General features: G+C 43.8%; 27 non-coding genes across 27 annotated transcripts; all 27 read right to left on the bottom strand.

Annotated features, from left to right (window-relative positions):
• Positions 1-159: 159 nt before the first annotated feature.
• trnad-guc (transfer RNA aspartic acid (anticodon GUC)) lies at positions 160-231 on the bottom strand. The gene has a single exon. It is a non-coding gene; the product is annotated as a tRNA-Asp (tRNA).
• A 497-nt stretch (positions 232-728) lies between these two features.
• On the bottom strand, positions 729-801 carry trnav-cac (transfer RNA valine (anticodon CAC)). The gene has a single exon. It is a non-coding gene; the product is annotated as a tRNA-Val (tRNA).
• Positions 802-1,317: 516 nt separating this feature from the next.
• On the bottom strand, positions 1,318-1,390 carry trnav-aac (transfer RNA valine (anticodon AAC)). Its single transcript has one exon. It is a non-coding gene; the product is annotated as a tRNA-Val (tRNA).
• Positions 1,391-2,434: 1,044 nt separating this feature from the next.
• trnav-cac (transfer RNA valine (anticodon CAC)) lies at positions 2,435-2,507 on the bottom strand. The gene has a single exon. It is a non-coding gene; the product is annotated as a tRNA-Val (tRNA).
• Positions 2,508-3,020: 513 nt separating this feature from the next.
• trnav-aac (transfer RNA valine (anticodon AAC)) lies at positions 3,021-3,093 on the bottom strand. Its single transcript has one exon. It is a non-coding gene; the product is annotated as a tRNA-Val (tRNA).
• A 1,044-nt stretch (positions 3,094-4,137) lies between these two features.
• On the bottom strand, positions 4,138-4,210 carry trnav-cac (transfer RNA valine (anticodon CAC)). Its single transcript has one exon. It is a non-coding gene; the product is annotated as a tRNA-Val (tRNA).
• A 513-nt stretch (positions 4,211-4,723) lies between these two features.
• trnav-aac (transfer RNA valine (anticodon AAC)) lies at positions 4,724-4,796 on the bottom strand. Its single transcript has one exon. It is a non-coding gene; the product is annotated as a tRNA-Val (tRNA).
• A 475-nt stretch (positions 4,797-5,271) lies between these two features.
• Positions 5,272-5,343, bottom strand: trnad-guc (transfer RNA aspartic acid (anticodon GUC)). The gene has a single exon. It is a non-coding gene; the product is annotated as a tRNA-Asp (tRNA).
• Positions 5,344-5,840: 497 nt separating this feature from the next.
• On the bottom strand, positions 5,841-5,913 carry trnav-cac (transfer RNA valine (anticodon CAC)). The gene has a single exon. It is a non-coding gene; the product is annotated as a tRNA-Val (tRNA).
• Positions 5,914-6,426: 513 nt separating this feature from the next.
• Positions 6,427-6,499, bottom strand: trnav-aac (transfer RNA valine (anticodon AAC)). Its single transcript has one exon. It is a non-coding gene; the product is annotated as a tRNA-Val (tRNA).
• Positions 6,500-7,543: 1,044 nt separating this feature from the next.
• trnav-cac (transfer RNA valine (anticodon CAC)) lies at positions 7,544-7,616 on the bottom strand. Its single transcript has one exon. It is a non-coding gene; the product is annotated as a tRNA-Val (tRNA).
• Positions 7,617-8,129: 513 nt separating this feature from the next.
• On the bottom strand, positions 8,130-8,202 carry trnav-aac (transfer RNA valine (anticodon AAC)). The gene has a single exon. It is a non-coding gene; the product is annotated as a tRNA-Val (tRNA).
• Positions 8,203-8,677: 475 nt separating this feature from the next.
• Positions 8,678-8,749, bottom strand: trnad-guc (transfer RNA aspartic acid (anticodon GUC)). The gene has a single exon. It is a non-coding gene; the product is annotated as a tRNA-Asp (tRNA).
• A 497-nt stretch (positions 8,750-9,246) lies between these two features.
• Positions 9,247-9,319, bottom strand: trnav-cac (transfer RNA valine (anticodon CAC)). The gene has a single exon. It is a non-coding gene; the product is annotated as a tRNA-Val (tRNA).
• A 513-nt stretch (positions 9,320-9,832) lies between these two features.
• trnav-aac (transfer RNA valine (anticodon AAC)) lies at positions 9,833-9,905 on the bottom strand. Its single transcript has one exon. It is a non-coding gene; the product is annotated as a tRNA-Val (tRNA).
• A 475-nt stretch (positions 9,906-10,380) lies between these two features.
• trnad-guc (transfer RNA aspartic acid (anticodon GUC)) lies at positions 10,381-10,452 on the bottom strand. The gene has a single exon. It is a non-coding gene; the product is annotated as a tRNA-Asp (tRNA).
• A 1,083-nt stretch (positions 10,453-11,535) lies between these two features.
• trnav-aac (transfer RNA valine (anticodon AAC)) lies at positions 11,536-11,608 on the bottom strand. Its single transcript has one exon. It is a non-coding gene; the product is annotated as a tRNA-Val (tRNA).
• A 475-nt stretch (positions 11,609-12,083) lies between these two features.
• On the bottom strand, positions 12,084-12,155 carry trnad-guc (transfer RNA aspartic acid (anticodon GUC)). The gene has a single exon. It is a non-coding gene; the product is annotated as a tRNA-Asp (tRNA).
• Positions 12,156-12,652: 497 nt separating this feature from the next.
• Positions 12,653-12,725, bottom strand: trnav-cac (transfer RNA valine (anticodon CAC)). Its single transcript has one exon. It is a non-coding gene; the product is annotated as a tRNA-Val (tRNA).
• Positions 12,726-13,238: 513 nt separating this feature from the next.
• trnav-aac (transfer RNA valine (anticodon AAC)) lies at positions 13,239-13,311 on the bottom strand. The gene has a single exon. It is a non-coding gene; the product is annotated as a tRNA-Val (tRNA).
• Positions 13,312-13,786: 475 nt separating this feature from the next.
• On the bottom strand, positions 13,787-13,858 carry trnad-guc (transfer RNA aspartic acid (anticodon GUC)). The gene has a single exon. It is a non-coding gene; the product is annotated as a tRNA-Asp (tRNA).
• Positions 13,859-14,355: 497 nt separating this feature from the next.
• trnav-cac (transfer RNA valine (anticodon CAC)) lies at positions 14,356-14,428 on the bottom strand. Its single transcript has one exon. It is a non-coding gene; the product is annotated as a tRNA-Val (tRNA).
• Positions 14,429-14,941: 513 nt separating this feature from the next.
• On the bottom strand, positions 14,942-15,014 carry trnav-aac (transfer RNA valine (anticodon AAC)). Its single transcript has one exon. It is a non-coding gene; the product is annotated as a tRNA-Val (tRNA).
• A 475-nt stretch (positions 15,015-15,489) lies between these two features.
• Positions 15,490-15,561, bottom strand: trnad-guc (transfer RNA aspartic acid (anticodon GUC)). The gene has a single exon. It is a non-coding gene; the product is annotated as a tRNA-Asp (tRNA).
• A 497-nt stretch (positions 15,562-16,058) lies between these two features.
• On the bottom strand, positions 16,059-16,131 carry trnav-cac (transfer RNA valine (anticodon CAC)). The gene has a single exon. It is a non-coding gene; the product is annotated as a tRNA-Val (tRNA).
• Positions 16,132-16,644: 513 nt separating this feature from the next.
• On the bottom strand, positions 16,645-16,717 carry trnav-aac (transfer RNA valine (anticodon AAC)). The gene has a single exon. It is a non-coding gene; the product is annotated as a tRNA-Val (tRNA).
• Positions 16,718-17,192: 475 nt separating this feature from the next.
• On the bottom strand, positions 17,193-17,264 carry trnad-guc (transfer RNA aspartic acid (anticodon GUC)). The gene has a single exon. It is a non-coding gene; the product is annotated as a tRNA-Asp (tRNA).
• Positions 17,265-17,696: the final 432 nt, after the last annotated feature.

Raw genomic sequence — 17,696 nt, 5'->3', positions numbered from 1 at the left:
GTGTGTGGTTGTTGTGATCCAGGTACCACTGTTACTACATTAATGGTTGAAGGCAGTTGTTTCGGGGGATGGGATTAAAGCCTAACCTTGAGAGCTGCATACTGGAGGATTACTTCTGATTTGCCCTGTTGTGAAGATTGAGTAGAAAACAAAGATGGACTCCTCGTCGGGGAATCGAACCCCGGTCTTCCGCGTGACAGGCGGAGATACTTGCCACTATACTAACGAGGACTGCTTCACTGCAAAACTCGGCCATTTCTAAAAAAAGGTGGCGCTGTTCTGACTTTTAATACATTGTACTCTTTCTGTTGGGGGGATGATGAGAAATCTTTTGGTGAACTGGCTTTCTACTCCAGTAAACTGGATTTTGAAAAGGACTGAGGACTTACATTGGCGACTTTGTGTACACTGAATTTGCAAAGATTTCATATATGCTCATAGTATACTGCATTTGGGATGAATACTGAACCCAACTGGGCCTTAAGAGTCATCTGGGAGGTTCTTCTCTTTGCTGGTGTCTCCTTTCAAAACCCCTGGAATAAGCCTTGCCATCCCAATTTTTTCTCAATGTTGCCAACACATCTTTAAAAACACTCTCACTGTGAAAAACATCAAGTGTTATTGTCTTCATGGATCCTTGGAACAACAGTCTCTGAAACCCAGTATATCAAACGGAGACACAGAAGTTGGGTCCCAAGTAGTTTGACTAAAGCATCATCGCACAAAGATGTTTCTGCCCAGTTTCGAGCTGGGGACCTTTCGCGTGTGAAGCGAACGTGATAACCACTACACTACAGAAACTGACATGTCACCAAGCACCTCTGCTTGACCCACAAATACGTGTGGGTCCAATTTTTATTTTTTCTCGTTAGAGTAGCCACATCCGAATGTTAGGAATTTGTTACATTGAGCTCTTTGTGAAAACTGAAGTATAGCTTACTGTCCCAAATCTCTCACAAAGAGAAGAAACAAGCGACATAACATACCTCTGTCTTCTGTTCAACAAGCAGTTCAGAATCTCTAATGCTGCTTCCATTTGGGAGGTTCCTCTCTTTGCTGGTGTCTGCTTTCAAACCCCTGGGATGAGCCTTGCATGACCTTGGCTTGAGCTTGAGGGTGACAGACAAAGCAGTGACAGACTGAGAGATAACGGAAAGTTTGCCATTCCTAGAGTTTCTCAAATTCGACGCCGCATCTGCAAAATCACACTCAATGTGGATGACAGCAATGGCGAATGGAGATGCTATGAGTCACATACATTTTCTGCCAGAACATTCTGACCTCACTGTGTTGGAAAATAGTTGAGACATAGGAAGTTGTTTCTGCCCAGTTTCGAGCTGGGGACCTTTCGCGTGTTAAGCGAACGTGATAACCACTACACTACAGAAACAGACGTAGCATGATCCCCTTTGGCCTGACACTGGAAAATACACCATAACCACCGAGTCTCATAAGTATTATTATGAGAAGAGCCAAATCGGATTCATAAGAATTTGGTTCAAGGAGTCCTTTGAGATTTCAGAAGAGAGATTCAAAACTGGACTGAAGTCACCAATAGGGTAAAGGCTCAATGTACGCTGTGACCACGTGGCTTATTCACTTTTGAGGTACACGCCTTACATGCAAGCAACCAGCAAACAACATCAGTTTAGACTCAATCTGATGGTGGCAATATGTGACCCATTCTCAAAGAGAGCAGGCAGGTTGTGTGTGGTTGTTGTGATCCAGGTACCACTGTTACTACATTAATGGTTGAAGGCAGTTGTTTCGGGGGATGGGATTAAAGCCTAACCTTGAGAGCTGCATACTGGAGCATTACTTCTGATTTGCCCTGTTGTGAAGATTGAGTAGAAAACAAAGATGGACTCCTCATCGGGGAATCGAACCCCGGTCTTCCGCGTGACAGGCGGAGATACTTGCCACTATACTAACGAGGACTGCTTCACTGCAAAACTCGGCCATTTATAAAAAAAGGTGGCGCTGTTCTGACTTTTAATACATTGTACTCTTTCTGTTGGGGGGATGATGAGAAATCTTTTGGTGAACTGGCTTTCTACTCCAGTAAACTGGATTTTGAAAAGGACTGAGGACTTACATTGGCGACTTTGTGTACACAGAATTTGCAAAGATTTCATATATGCTCAGAGTATACTGCATTTGGGATGAATACTGAACCCAACTGGGCCTTAATAGTCATCTGGGAGGTTCTTCTCTTTGCTGGTATCTCCTTTCAAAACCCCTGGAATAAGCCTTGCCATCCCAATTTTTTCTCAATGTTGCCACCACATCTTTAAAAACACTCTCACTGTGAAAAACATCAAGTGTTATTGTCTTCATGGATCCTTGGAACAACAGTCTCTGAAACCCAGTATATCAAACGGAGACACAGAAGTTGGGTCCCAAGTAGTTTGACTAAAGCATCATCGCACAAAGATGTTTCTGCCCAGTTTCGAGCTGGGGACCTTTCGCGTGTGAAGCGAACGTGATAACCACTACACTACAGAAACTGACAGGTCACCAAGCACCTCTGCTTGACCCACAAATACGTGTGGGTCCAATTTGTTTTTCTCGTTAGAGTAGCCACATCCGAATGTTAGGAATTTGTTACATTGAGCTCTTTGTGAAAACTGAAGTATAGCTTACTGTCCCAAATCTCTCACAAAGAGAAGAAACAAGCGACATAACATACCTCTGTCTTCTGTTCAACAAGCAGTTCAGAATCTCTAATGCTGCTTCCATTTGGGAGGTTCCTCTCTTTGCTGGTGTCTGCTTTCAAACCCCTGGGATGAGCCTTGCATGACCTTGGCTTGAGCTTGAGGGTGACAGACAAAGAAGTGACAGACTGAGAGATAACGGAAAGTTTGCCATTCCTAGAGTTTCTCAAATTCGACGCCGCATCTGCAAAATCACACTCAATGTGGATGACAGCAATGGCGAATGGAGATACTATGAGTCACATACATTTGCTGCCAGAACATTCTGACCTCACTGTGTTGGAAAATAGTTGAGACATAGGAAGTTGTTTCTGCCCAGTTTCGAGCTGGGGACCTTTCGCGTGTTAAGCGAACGTGATAACCACTACACTACAGAAACAGACGTAGCATGATCCCCTTTGGCCTGACACTGGAAAATACACCATAACCACCGAGTCTCATAAGTATTTTTATGAGAAGAGCCAAATCGGATTCATAAGAATTTGGTACAAGGAGTCCTTTGAGATTTCAGAAGAGAGATTCAAAACTGGACTGAAGTCACCAATAGGGTAAAGGCTCAATGTACGCTGTGACCACGTGGCTTATTCACTTTTGAGGTACACGCCTTACATGCAAGCAACCAGCAAATAACATCAGTTTAGACTCAATCTGATGGTGGCAATATGTGACCCATTCTCAAAGAGAGCAGGCAGGTTGTGTGTGGTTGTTGTGATCCAGGTACCACTGTTACTACATTAATGGTTGAAGGCAGTTGTTTCGGGGGATGGGATTAAACCCTAACCTTGAGAGCTGCATACTGGAGCATTACTTCTGATTTGCCCTGTTGTGAAGATTGAGTAGAAAACAAAGATGGACTCCTCGTCGGGGAATCGAACCCCGGTCTTCCGCGTGACAGGCGGAGATACTTGACACTATACTAACGAGGACTGCTTCACTGCAAAACTCGGCCATTTCTAAAAAAAGGTGGCGCTGTTCTGACTTTTAATACATTGTACTCTTTCTGTTGGGGGGATGATGAGAAATCTTTTGGTGAACTTGCTTTCTACTCCAGTAAACTGGATTTTGAAAAGGACTGAGGACTTACATTGGCGACTTTGTGTACACTGAATTTGCAAAGATTTCATATATGCTCAGAGTATACTGCATTTGTGATGAATACTGAACCCAACTGGGCCTTAATAGTCATCTGGGAGGTTCTTCTCTTTGCTGGTGTCTCCTTTCAAAACCCCTGGAATAAGCCTTGCCATCCCAATTTTTTCTCAATGTTGCCACCACATCTTTAAAAACACTCTCACTGTGAAAAACATCAAGTGTTATTGTCTTCATGGATCCTTGGAACAACAGTCTCTGAAACCCAGTATATCAAACGGAGACACAGAAGTTGGGTCCCAAGTAGTTTGACTAAAGCATCATCGCACAAAGATGTTTCTGCCCAGTTTCGAGCTGGGGACCTTTCGCGTGTGAAGCGAACGTGATAACCACTACACTACAGAAACTGACATGTCACCAAGCACCTCTGCTTGACCCACAAATACGTGTGGGTCCAATTTGTTTTTCTCGTTAGAGTAGCCACATCCGAATGTTAGGAATTTGTTACATTGAGCTCTTTGTGAAAACTGAAGTATAGCTTACTGTCCCAAATCTCTCACAAAGAGAAGAAACAAGCGACATAACATACCTCTGTCTTCTGTTCAACAAGCAGTTCAGAATCTCTAATGCTGCTTCCATTTGGGAGGTTCCTCTCTTTGCTGGTGTCTGCTTTCAAACCCCTGGGTTGAGCCTTGCATGACCTTGGCTTGAGCTTGAGGGTGACAAACAAAGAAGTGACAGACTGAGAGATAACGGAAAGTTTGCCATTCCTAGAGTTTCTCAAATTCGACGCCGCATCTGCAAAATCACACTCAATGTGGATGACAGCAATGGCGAATGGAGATGCTATGAGTCACATACATTTTCTGCCAGAACATTCTGACCTCACTGTGTTGGAAAATAGTTGAGACATAGGAAGTTGTTTCTGCCCAGTTTCGAGCTGGGGACCTTTCGCGTGTTAAGCGAACGTGATAACCACTACACTACAGAAACAGACGTAGCATGAGCCCCTTTGGCCTGACACTGGAAAATACACCATAACCACCGAGTCTCATAAGTATTTTTATGAGAAGAGCCAAATCGGATTCATAAGAATTTGGTACAAGGAGTCCTTTGAGATTTCAGAAGAGAGATTCAAAACTGGACTGAAGTCACCAATAGGGTAAAGGCTCAATGTACGCTGTGACCACGTGGCTTATTCACTTTTGAGGTACACGCCTTACATGCAAGCAACCAGCAAATAACATAAGTTTAGACTCAATCTGATGGTGGCAATATGTGACCCATTCTCAAAGAGAGCAGGCAGGTTGTGTGTGGTTGTTGTGATCCAGGTACCACTGTTACTACATTAATGGTTGAAGGCAGTTGTTTCGGGGGATGGGATTAAAGCCTAACCTTGAGAGCTACATACTGGAGCATTACTTCTGATTTGCCCTGTTGTGAAGATTGAGTAGAAAACAAAGATGGACTCCTCGTCGGGGAATCGAACCCCGGTCTTCCGCGTGACAGGCGGAGATACTTGCCACTATACTAACGAGGACTGCTTCACTGCAAAACTCGGCCATTTCTAAAAAAAGGTGGCGCTGTTCTGACTTTTAATACATTGTACTCTTTCTGTTGGGGGGATGATGAGAAATCTTTTGGTGAACTGGCTTTCTACTCCAGTAAACTGGATTTTGAAAAGGACTGAGGACTTACATTGGCGACTTTGTGTACACTGAATTTGCAAAGATTTCATATATGCTCAGAGTATACTGCATTTGGGATGAATACTGAACCCAACTGGGCCTTAATAGTCATCTGGGAGGTTCTTCTCTTTGCTGGTGTCTCCTTTCAAAACCCCTGGAATAAGCCTTGCCATCCCAATTTTTTCTCAATGTTGCCACCACATCTTTAAAAACACTCTCACTGTGAAAAACATCAAGTGTTATTGTCTTCATGGATCCTTGGAACAACAGTCTCTGAAACCCAGTATATCAAACGGAGACACAGAAGTTGGGTCCCAAGTAGTTTGACTAAAGCATCATCGCACAAAGATGTTTCTGCCCAGTTTCGAGCTGGGGACCTTTCGCGTGTGAAGCGAACGTGATAACCACTACACTACAGAAACTGACATGTCACCAAGCACCTCTGCTTGACCCACAAATACGTGTGGGTCCAATTTGTTTTTCTCGTTAGAGTAGCCACATCCGAATGTTAGGAATTTGTTACATTGAGCTCTTTGTGAAAACTGAAGTATAGCTTACTGTCCCAAATCTCTCACAAAGAGAAGAAACAAGCGACATAACATACCTCTGTCTTCTGTTCAACAAGCAGTTCAGAATCTCTAATGCTGCTTCCATTTGGGAGGTTCCTCTCTTTGCTGGTGTCTGCTTTCAAACCCCTGGGATGAGCCTTGCATGACCTTGGCTTGAGCTTGAGGGTGACAGACAAAGCAGTGACAGACTGAGAGAATACGGAAAGTTTGCCATTCCTAGAGTTTCTCAAATTCGACGCCGCATCTGCAAAATCACACTCAATGTGGATGACAGCAATGGCGAATGGAGATGCTATGAGTCACATACATTTTCTGCCAGAACATTCTGACCTCACTGTGTTGGCAAATAGCTGAGACATAGGAAGTTGTTTCTGCCCAGTTTCGAGCTGGGGACCTTTCGCGTGTTAAGCGAACGTGATAACCACTACACTACAGAAACAGACGTAGCATGATCCCCTTTGGCCTGACACTGGAAAATACACCATAACCACCGAGTCTCATAAGTATTTTTATGAGAAGAGCCAAATCGGATTCATAAGAATTTGGTACAAGGAGTCCTTTGAGATTTCAGAAGAGAGATTCAAAACTGGACTGAAGTCACCAATAGGGTAAAGGCTCAATGTACGCTGTGACCACGTGGCTTATTCACTTTTGAGGTACACGCCTTACATGCAAGCAACCAGCAAATAACATCAGTTTAGACTCAATCTGATGGTGGCAATATGTGACCCATTCTCAAAGAGAGCAGGCAGGTTGTGTGTGGTTGTTGTGATCCAGGTACCACTGTTACTACATTAATGGTTGAAGGCAGTTGTTTCGGGGGATGGGATTAAACCCTAACCTTGAGAGCTGCATACTGGAGCATTACTTCTGATTTGCCCTGTTGTGAAGATTGAGTAGAAAACAAAGATGGACTCCTCGTCGGGGAATCGAACCCCGGTCTTCCGCGTGACAGGCGGAGATACTTGACACTATACTAACGAGGACTGCTTCACTGCAAAACTCGGCCATTTCTAAAAAAAGGTGGCGCTGTTCTGACTTTTAATACATTGTACTCTTTCTGTTGGGGGGATGATGAGAAATCTTTTGGTGAACTTGCTTTCTACTCCAGTAAACTGGATTTTGAAAAGGACTGAGGACTTACATTGGCGACTTTGTGTACACTGAATTTGCAAAGATTTCATATATGCTCAGAGTATACTGCATTTGTGATGAATACTGAACCCAACTGGGCCTTAATAGTCATCTGGGAGGTTCTTCTCTTTGCTGGTGTCTCCTTTCAAAACCCCTGGAATAAGCCTTGCCATCCCAATTTTTTCTCAATGTTGCCACCACATCTTTAAAAACACTCTCACTGTGAAAAACATCAAGTGTTATTGTCTTCATGGATCCTTGGAACAACAGTCTCTGAAACCCAGTATATCAAACGGAGACACAGAAGTTGGGTCCCAAGTAGTTTGACTAAAGCATCATCGCACAAAGATGTTTCTGCCCAGTTTCGAGCTGGGGACCTTTCGCGTGTGAAGCGAACGTGATAACCACTACACTACAGAAACTGACATGTCACCAAGCACCTCTGCTTGACCCACAAATACGTGTGGGTCCAATTTGTTTTTCTCGTTAGAGTAGCCACATCCGAATGTTAGGAATTTGTTACATTGAGCTCTTTGTGAAAACTGAAGTATAGCTTACTGTCCCAAATCTCTCACAAAGAGAAGAAACAAGCGACATAACATACCTCTGTCTTCTGTTCAACAAGCAGTTCAGAATCTCTAATGCTGCTTCCATTTGGGAGGTTCCTCTCTTTGCTGGTGTCTGCTTTCAAACCCCTGGGTTGAGCCTTGCATGACCTTGGCTTGAGCTTGAGGGTGACAAACAAAGAAGTGACAGACTGAGAGATAACGGAAAGTTTGCCATTCCTAGAGTTTCTCAAATTCGACGCCGCATCTGCAAAATCACACTCAATGTGGATGACAGCAATGGCGAATGGAGATGCTATGAGTCACATACATTTTCTGCCAGAACATTCTGACCTCACTGTGTTGGAAAATAGTTGAGACATAGGAAGTTGTTTCTGCCCAGTTTCGAGCTGGGGACCTTTCGCGTGTTAAGCGAACGTGATAACCACTACACTACAGAAACAGACGTAGCATGAGCCCCTTTGGCCTGACACTGGAAAATACACCATAACCACCGAGTCTCATAAGTATTTTTATGAGAAGAGCCAAATCGGATTCATAAGAATTTGGTACAAGGAGTCCTTTGAGATTTCAGAAGAGAGATTCAAAACTGGACTGAAGTCACCAATAGGGTAAAGGCTCAATGTACGCTGTGACCACGTGGCTTATTCACTTTTGAGGTACACGCCTTACATGCAAGCAACCAGCAAATAACATAAGTTTAGACTCAATCTGATGGTGGCAATATGTGACCCATTCTCAAAGAGAGCAGGCAGGTTGTGTGTGGTTGTTGTGATCCAGGTACCACTGTTACTACATTAATGGTTGAAGGCAGTTGTTTCGGGGGATGGGATTAAAGCCTAACCTTGAGAGCTACATACTGGAGCATTACTTCTGATTTGCCCTGTTGTGAAGATTGAGTAGAAAACAAAGATGGACTCCTCGTCGGGGAATCGAACCCCGGTCTTCCGCGTGACAGGCGGAGATACTTGCCACTATACTAACGAGGACTGCTTCACTGCAAAACTCGGCCATTTCTAAAAAAAGGTGGCGCTGTTCTGACTTTTAATACATTGTACTCTTTCTGTTGGGGGGATGATGAGAAATCTTTTGGTGAACTGGCTTTCTACTCCAGTAAACTGGATTTTGAAAAGGACTGAGGACTTACATTGGCGACTTTGTGTACACTGAATTTGCAAAGATTTCATATATGCTCAGAGTATACTGCATTTGGGATGAATACTGAACCCAACTGGGCCTTAATAGTCATCTGGGAGGTTCTTCTCTTTGCTGGTGTCTCCTTTCAAAACCCCTGGAATAAGCCTTGCCATCCCAATTTTTTCTCAATGTTGCCACCACATCTTTAAAAACACTCTCACTGTGAAAAACATCAAGTGTTATTGTCTTCATGGATCCTTGGAACAACAGTCTCTGAAACCCAGTATATCAAACGGAGACACAGAAGTTGGGTCCCAAGTAGTTTGACTAAAGCATCATCGCACAAAGATGTTTCTGCCCAGTTTCGAGCTGGGGACCTTTCGCGTGTGAAGCGAACGTGATAACCACTACACTACAGAAACTGACATGTCACCAAGCACCTCTGCTTGACCCACAAATACGTGTGGGTCCAATTTGTTTTTCTCGTTAGAGTAGCCACATCCGAATGTTAGGAATTTGTTACATTGAGCTCTTTGTGAAAACTGAAGTATAGCTTACTGTCCCAAATCTCTCACAAAGAGAAGAAACAAGCGACATAACATACCTCTGTCTTCTGTTCAACAAGCAGTTCAGAATCTCTAATGCTGCTTCCATTTGGGAGGTTCCTCTCTTTGCTGGTGTCTGCTTTCAAACCCCTGGGATGAGCCTTGCATGACCTTGGCTTGAGCTTGAGGGTGACAGACAAAGCAGTGACAGACTGAGAGAATACGGAAAGTTTGCCATTCCTAGAGTTTCTCAAATTCGACGCCGCATCTGCAAAATCACACTCAATGTGGATGACAGCAATGGCGAATGGAGATGCTATGAGTCACATACATTTTCTGCCAGAACATTCTGACCTCACTGTGTTGGCAAATAGCTGAGACATAGGAAGTTGTTTCTGCCCAGTTTCGAGCTGGGGACCTTTCGCGTGTTAAGCGAACGTGATAACCACTACACTACAGAAACAGACGTAGCATGATCCCCTTTGGCCTGACACTGGAAAATACACCATAACCACCGAGTCTCATAAGTATTTTTATGAGAAGAGCCAAATCGGATTCATAAGAATTTGGTACAAGGAGTCCTTTGAGATTTCAGAAGAGAGATTCAAAACTGGACTGAAGTCACCAATAGGGTAAAGGCTCAATGTACGCTGTGACCACGTGGCTTATTCACTTTTGAGGTACACGCCTTACATGCAAGCAACCAGCAAATAACATCAGTTTAGACTCAATCTGATGGTGGCAATATGTGACCCATTCTCAAAGAGAGCAGGCAGGTTGTGTGTGGTTGTTGTGATCCAGGTACCACTGTTACTACATTAATGGTTGAAGGCAGTTGTTTCGGGGGATGGGATTAAAGCCTAACCTTGAGAGCTGCATACTGGAGCATTACTTCTGATTTGCCCTGTTGTGAAGATTGAGTAGAAAACAAAGATGGACTCCTCGTCGGGGAATCGAACCCCGGTCTTCCGCGTGACAGGCGGAGATACTTGCCACTATACTAACGAGGACTGCTTCACTGCAAAACTCGGCCATTTCTAAAAAAAGGTGGCGCTGTTCTGACTTTTAATACATTGTACTCTTTCTGTTGGGGGGATGATGAGAAATCTTTTGGTGAACTGGCTTTCTACTCCAGTAAACTGGATTTTGAAAAGGACTGAGGACTTACATTGGCGACTTTGTGTACACTGAATTTGCAAAGATTTCATATATGCTCAGAGTATACTGCATTTGGGATGAATACTGAACCCAACTGGGCCTTAATAGTCATCTGGGAGGTTCTTCTCTTTGCTGGTGTCTCCTTTCAAAACCCCTGGAATAAGCCTTGCCATCCCAATTTTTTCTCAATGTTGCCACCACATCTTTAAAAACACTCTCACTGTGAAAAACATCAAGTGTTATTGTCTTCATGGATCCTTGGAACAACAGTCTCTGAAACCCAGTATATCAAACGGAGACACAGAAGTTGGGTCCCAAGTAGTTTGACTAAAGCATCATCGCACAAAGATGTTTCTGCCCAGTTTCAAGCTGGGGACCTTTCGCGTGTGAAGCGAACGTGATAACCACTACACTACAGAAACTGACATGTCACCAAGCACCTCTGCTTGACCCACAAATACGTGTGGGTCCAATTTGTTTTTCTCGTTAGAGTAGCCACATCCGAATGTTAGGAATTTGTTACATTGAGCTCTTTGTGAAAACTGAAGTATAGCTTACTGTCCAAAATCTCTCACAAAGAGAAGAAACAAGCGACATAACATACCTCTGTCTTCTGTTCAACAAGCAGTTCAGAATCTCTAATGCTGCTTCCATTTGGGAGGTTCCTCTCTTTGCTGGTGTCTGCTTTCAAACCCCTGGGATGAGCCTTGCATGACCTTGGCTTGAGCTTGAGGGTGACAGACAAAGCAGTGACAGACTGAGAGATAACGGAAAGTTTGCCATTCCTAGAGTTTCTCAAATTCGACGCCGCATCTGCAAAATCACGCTCAATGTGGATGACAGCAATGGCGAATGGAGATGCTATGAGTCACATACATTTTCTGCCAGAACATTCTGACCTCACTGTGTTGGAAAATAGTTGAGACATAGGAAGTTGTTTCTGCCCAGTTTCGAGCTGGGGACCTTTCGCGTGTTAAGCGAACGTGATAACCACTACACTACAGAAACAGACGTAGCATGAGCCCCTTTGGCCTGACACTGGAAAATACACCATAACCACCGAGTCTCATAAGTATTTTTATGAGAAGAGCCAAATCGGATTCATAAGAATTTGGTACAAGGAGTCCTTTGAGATTTCAGAAGAGAGATTCAAAACTGGACTGAAGTCACCAATAGGGTAAAGGCTCAATGTACGCTGTGACCACGTGGCTTATTCACTTTTGAGGTACACGCCTTACATGCAAGCAACCAGCAAATAACATAAGTTTAGACTCAATCTGATGGTGGCAATATGTGACCCATTCTCAAAGAGAGCAGGCAGGTTGTGTGTGGTTGTTGTGATCCAGGTACCACTGTTACTACATTAATGGTTGAAGGCAGTTGTTTCGGGGGATGGGATTAAAGCCTAACCTTGAGAGCTACATACTGGAGCATTACTTCTGATTTGCCCTGTTGTGAAGATTGAGTAGAAAACAAAGATGGACTCCTCGTCGGGGAATCGAACCCCGGTCTTCCGCGTGACAGGCGGAGATACTTGCCACTATACTAACGAGGACTGCTTCACTGCAAAACTCGGCCATTTCTAAAAAAAGGTGGCGCTGTTCTGACTTTTAATACATTGTACTCTTTCTGTTGGGGGGATGATGAGAAATCTTTTGGTGAACTGGCTTTCTACTCCAGTAAACTGGATTTTGAAAAGGACTGAGGACTTACATTGGCGACTTTGTGTACACTGAATTTGCAAAGATTTCATATATGCTCAGAGTATACTGCATTTGGGATGAATACTGAACCCAACTGGGCCTTAATAGTCATCTGGGAGGTTCTTCTCTTTGCTGGTGTCTCCTTTCAAAACCCCTGGAATAAGCCTTGCCATCCCAATTTTTTCTCAATGTTGCCACCACATCTTTAAAAACACTCTCACTGTGAAAAACATCAAGTGTTATTGTCTTCATGGATCCTTGGAACAACAGTCTCTGAAACCCAGTATATCAAACGGAGACACAGAAGTTGGGTCCCAAGTAGTTTGACTAAAGCATCATCGCACAAAGATGTTTCTGCCCAGTTTCGAGCTGGGGACCTTTCGCGTGTGAAGCGAACGTGATAACCACTACACTACAGAAACTGACATGTCACCAAGCACCTCTGCTTGACCCACAAATACGTGTGGGTCCAATTTGTTTTTCTCGTTAGAGTAGCCACATCCGAATGTTAGGAATTTGTTACATTGAGCTCTTTGTGAAAACTGAAGTATAGCTTACTGTCCCAAATCTCTCACAAAGAGAAGAAACAAGCGACATAACATACCTCTGTCTTCTGTTCAACAAGCAGTTCAGAATCTCTAATGCTGCTTCCATTTGGGAGGTTCCTCTCTTTGCTGGTGTCTGCTTTCAAACCCCTGGGATGAGCCGTGCATGACCTTGGCTTGAGCTTGAGGGTGACAGACAAAGCAGTGACAGACTGAGAGATAACGGAAAGTTTGCCATTCCTAGAGTTTCTCAAATTCGACGCCGCAACTGCAAAATCACGCTCAATGTGGATGACAGCAATGGCGAATGGAGATGCTATGAGTCACATACATTTTCTGCCAGAACATTCTGACCTCACTGTGTTGGAAAATAGTTGAGACATAGGAAGTTGTTTCTGCCCAGTTTCGAGCTGGGGACCTTTCGCGTGTTAAGCGAACGTGATAACCACTACACTACAGAAACAGACGTAGCATGATCCCCTTTGGCCTGACACTGGAAAATACACCATAACCACCGAGTCTCATAAGTATTTTTATGAGAAGAGCCAAATCGGATTCATAAGAATTTGGTACAAGGAGTCCTTTGAGATTTCAGAAGAGAGATTCAAAACTGGACTGAAGTCACCAATAGGGTAAAGGCTCAATGTACGCTGTGACCACGTGGCTTATTCACTTTTGAGGTACACGCCTTACATGCAAGCAACCAGCAAATAACATCAGTTTAGACTCAATCTGATGGTGGCAATATGTGACCCATTCTCAAAGAGAGCAGGCAGGTTGTGTGTGGTTGTTGTGATCCAGGTACCACTGTTACTACATTAATGGTTGAAGGCAGTTGTTTCGGGGGATGGGATTAAAGCCTAACCTTGAGAGCTGCATACTGGAGCATTACTTCTGATTTGCCCTGTTGTGAAGATTGAGTAGAAAACAAAGATGGACTCCTCGTCGGGGAATCGAACCCCGGTCTTCCGCGTGACAGGCGGAGATACTTGCCACTATACTAACGAGGACTGCTTCACTGCAAAACTCGGCCATTTCTAAAAAAAGGTGGCGCTGTTCTGACTTTTAATACATTGTACTCTTTCTGTTGGGGGGATGATGAGAAATCTTTTGGTGAACTGGCTTTCTACTCCAGTAAACTGGATTTTGAAAAGGACTGAGGACTTACATTGGCGACTTTGTGTACACTGAATTTGCAAAGATTTCATATATGCTCAGAGTATACTGCCTTTGGGATGAATACTGAACCCAACTGGGCCTTAATAGTCATCTGGGAGGTTCTTCTCTTTGCTGGTGTCTCCTTTCAAAACCCCTGGAATAAGCCTTGCCATCCCAATTTTTTCTCAATGTTGCCACCACATCTTTAAAAAAACTCTCACTGTGAAAAACATCAAGTGTTATTGTCTTCATGGATCCTTGGAACAACAGTCTCTGAAACCCAGTATATCAAACGGAGACACAGAAGTTGGGTCCCAAGTAGTTTGACTAAAGCATCATCGCACAAAGATGTTTCTGCCCAGTTTCGAGCTGGGGACCTTTCGCGTGTGAAGCGAACGTGATAACCACTACACTACAGAAACTGACATGTCACCAAGCACCTCTGCTTGACCCACAAATACGTGTGGGTCCAATTTGTTTTTCTCGTTAGAGTAGCCACATCCGAATGTTAGGAATTTGTTACATTGAGCTCTTTGTGAAAACTGAAGTATAGCTTACTGTCCCAAATCTCTCACAAAGAGAAGAAACAAGCGACATAACATACCTCTGTCTTCTGTTCAACAAGCAGTTCAGAATCTCTAATGCTGCCTCCATTTGGGAGGTTCCTCTCTTTGCTGGTGTCTGCTTTCAAACCCCTGGGATGAGCCTTGCATGACCTTGGCTTGAGCTTGAGGGTGACAGACAAAGCAGTGACAGACTGAGAGATAACGGAAAGTTTGCCATTCCTAGAGTTTCTCAAATTCGACGCCGCATCTGCAAAATCACACTCAATGTGGATGACAGCAATGGCGAATGGAGATGCTATGAGTCACATACATTTTCTGCCAGAACATTCTGACCTCACTGTGTTGGAAAATAGTTGAGACATAGGAAGTTGTTTCTGCCCAGTTTCGAGCTGGGGACCTTTCGCGTGTTAAGCGAACGTGATAACCACTACACTACAGAAACAGACGTAGCATGATCCCCTTTGGCCTGACACTGGAAAATACACCATAACCACCGAGTCTCATAAGTATTTTTATGAGAAGAGCCAAATCGGATTCATAAGAATTTGGTACAAGGAGTCCTTTGAGATTTCAGAAGAGAGATTCAAAACTGGACTGAAGTCACCAATAGGGTAAAGGCTCAATGTACGCTGTGACCACGTGGCATATTCACTTTTGAGGTACACGCCTTACATGCAAGCAACCAGCAAATAACATCAGTTTAGACTCAATCTGATGGTGGCAATATGTGACCCATTCTCAAAGAGAGCAGGCAGGTTGTGTGTGGTTGTTGTGATCCAGGTACCACTGTTACTACATTAATGGTTGAAGGCAGTTGTTTCGGGGGATGGGATTAAAGCCTAACCTTGAGAGCTGCATACTGGAGCATTACTTCTGATTTGCCCTGTTGTGAAGATTGAGTAGAAAACAAAGATGGACTCCTCGTCGGGGAATCGAACCCCGGTCTTCCGCGTGACAGGCGGAGATACTTGCCACTATACTAACGAGGACTGCTTCACTGCAAAACTCGGCCATTTCTAAAAAAAGGTGGCGCTGTTCTGACTTTTAATACATTGTACTCTTTCTGTTGGGGGGATGATGAGAAATCTTTTGGTGAACTGGCTTTCTACTCCAGTAAACTGGATTTTGAAAAGGACTGAGGACTTACATTGGCGACTTTGTGTACACTGAATTTGCAAAGATTTCATATATGCTCAGAGTATACTGCCTTTGGGATGAATACTGAACCCAACTGGGCCTTAATAGTCATCTGGGAGGTTCTTCTCTTTGCTGGTGTCTCCTTTCAAAACCCCTGGAATAAGCCTTGCCATCCCAATTTTTTCTCAATGTTGCCACCACATCTTTAAAAAAACTCTCACTGTGAAAAACATCAAGTGTTATTGTCTTCATGGATCCTTGGAACAACAGTCTCTGAAACCCAGTATATCAAACGGAGACACAGAAGTTGGGTCCCAAGTAGTTTGACTAAAGCATCATCGCACAAAGATGTTTCTGCCCAGTTTCGAGCTGGGGACCTTTCGCGTGTGAAGCGAACGTGATAACCACTACACTACAGAAACTGACATGTCACCAAGCACCTCTGCTTGACCCACAAATACGTGTGGGTCCAATTTGTTTTTCTCGTTAGAGTAGCCACATCCGAATGTTAGGAATTTGTTACATTGAGCTCTTTGTGAAAACTGAAGTATAGCTTACTGTCCCAAATCTCTCACAAAGAGAAGAAACAAGCGACATAACATACCTCTGTCTTCTGTTCAACAAGCAGTTCAGAATCTCTAATGCTGCCTCCATTTGGGAGGTTCCTCTCTTTGCTGGTGTCTGCTTTCAAACCCCTGGGATGAGCCTTGCATGACCTTGGCTTGAGCTTGAGGGTGACAGACAAAGCAGTGACAGACTGAGAGATAACGGAAAGTTTGCCATTCCTAGAGTTTCTCAAATTCGACGCCGCATCTGCAAAATCACACTCAATGTGGATGACAGCAATGGCGAATGGAGATGCTATGAGTCACATACATTTTCTGCCAGAACATTCTGACCTCACTGTGTTGGAAAATAGTTGAGACATAGGAAGTTGTTTCTGCCCAGTTTCGAGCTGGGGACCTTTCGCGTGTTAAGCGAACGTGATAACCACTACACTACAGAAACAGACGTAGCATGATCCCCTTTGGCCTGACACTGGAAAATACACCATAACCACCGAGTCTCATAAGTATTTTTATGAGAAGAGCCAAATCGGATTCATAAGAATTTGGTACAAGGAGTCCTTTGAGATTTCAGAAGAGAGATTCAAAACTGGACTGAAGTCACCAATAGGGTAAAGGCTCAATGTACGCTGTGACCACGTGGCATATTCACTTTTGAGGTACACGCCTTACATGCAAGCAACCAGCAAATAACATCAGTTTAGACTCAATCTGATGGTGGCAATATGTGACCCATTCTCAAAGAGAGCAGGCAGGTTGTGTGTGGTTGTTGTGATCCAGGTACCACTGTTACTACATTAATGGTTGAAGGCAGTTGTTTCGGGGGATGGGATTAAAGCCTAACCTTGAGAGCTGCATACTGGAGCATTACTTCTGATTTGCCCTGTTGTGAAGATTGAGTAGAAAACAAAGATGGACTCCTCGTCGGGGAATCGAACCCCGGTCTTCCGCGTGACAGGCGGAGATACTTGCCACTATACTAACGAGGACTGCTTCACTGCAAAACTCGGCCATTTCTAAAAAAAGGTGGCGCTGTTCTGACTTTTAATACATTGTACTCTTTCTGTTGGGGGGATGATGAGAAATCTTTTGGTGAACTGGCTTTCTACTCCAGTAAACTGGATTTTGAAAAGGACTGAGGACTTACATTGGCGACTTTGTGTACACTGAATTTGCAAAGATTTCATATATGCTCAGAGTATACTGCCTTTGGGATGAATACTGAACCCAACTGGGCCTTAATAGTCATCTGGGAGGTTCTTCTCTTTGCTGGTGTCTCCTTTCAAAACCCCTGGAATAAGCCTTGCCATCCCAATTTTTTCTCAATGTTGCCACCACATCTTTAAAAAAACTCTCACTGTGAAAAACATCAAGTGTTATTGTCTTCATGGATCCTTGGAACAACAGTCTCTGAAACCCAG

Source organism: Limanda limanda, chromosome 4, assembly GCF_963576545.1.
Source record: "Limanda limanda chromosome 4, fLimLim1.1, whole genome shotgun sequence".
Classification (NCBI taxonomy): Eukaryota; Metazoa; Chordata; class Actinopteri; order Pleuronectiformes; family Pleuronectidae; genus Limanda; species Limanda limanda.
This window is presented reverse-complemented; position numbering and strand designations above follow the sequence as displayed.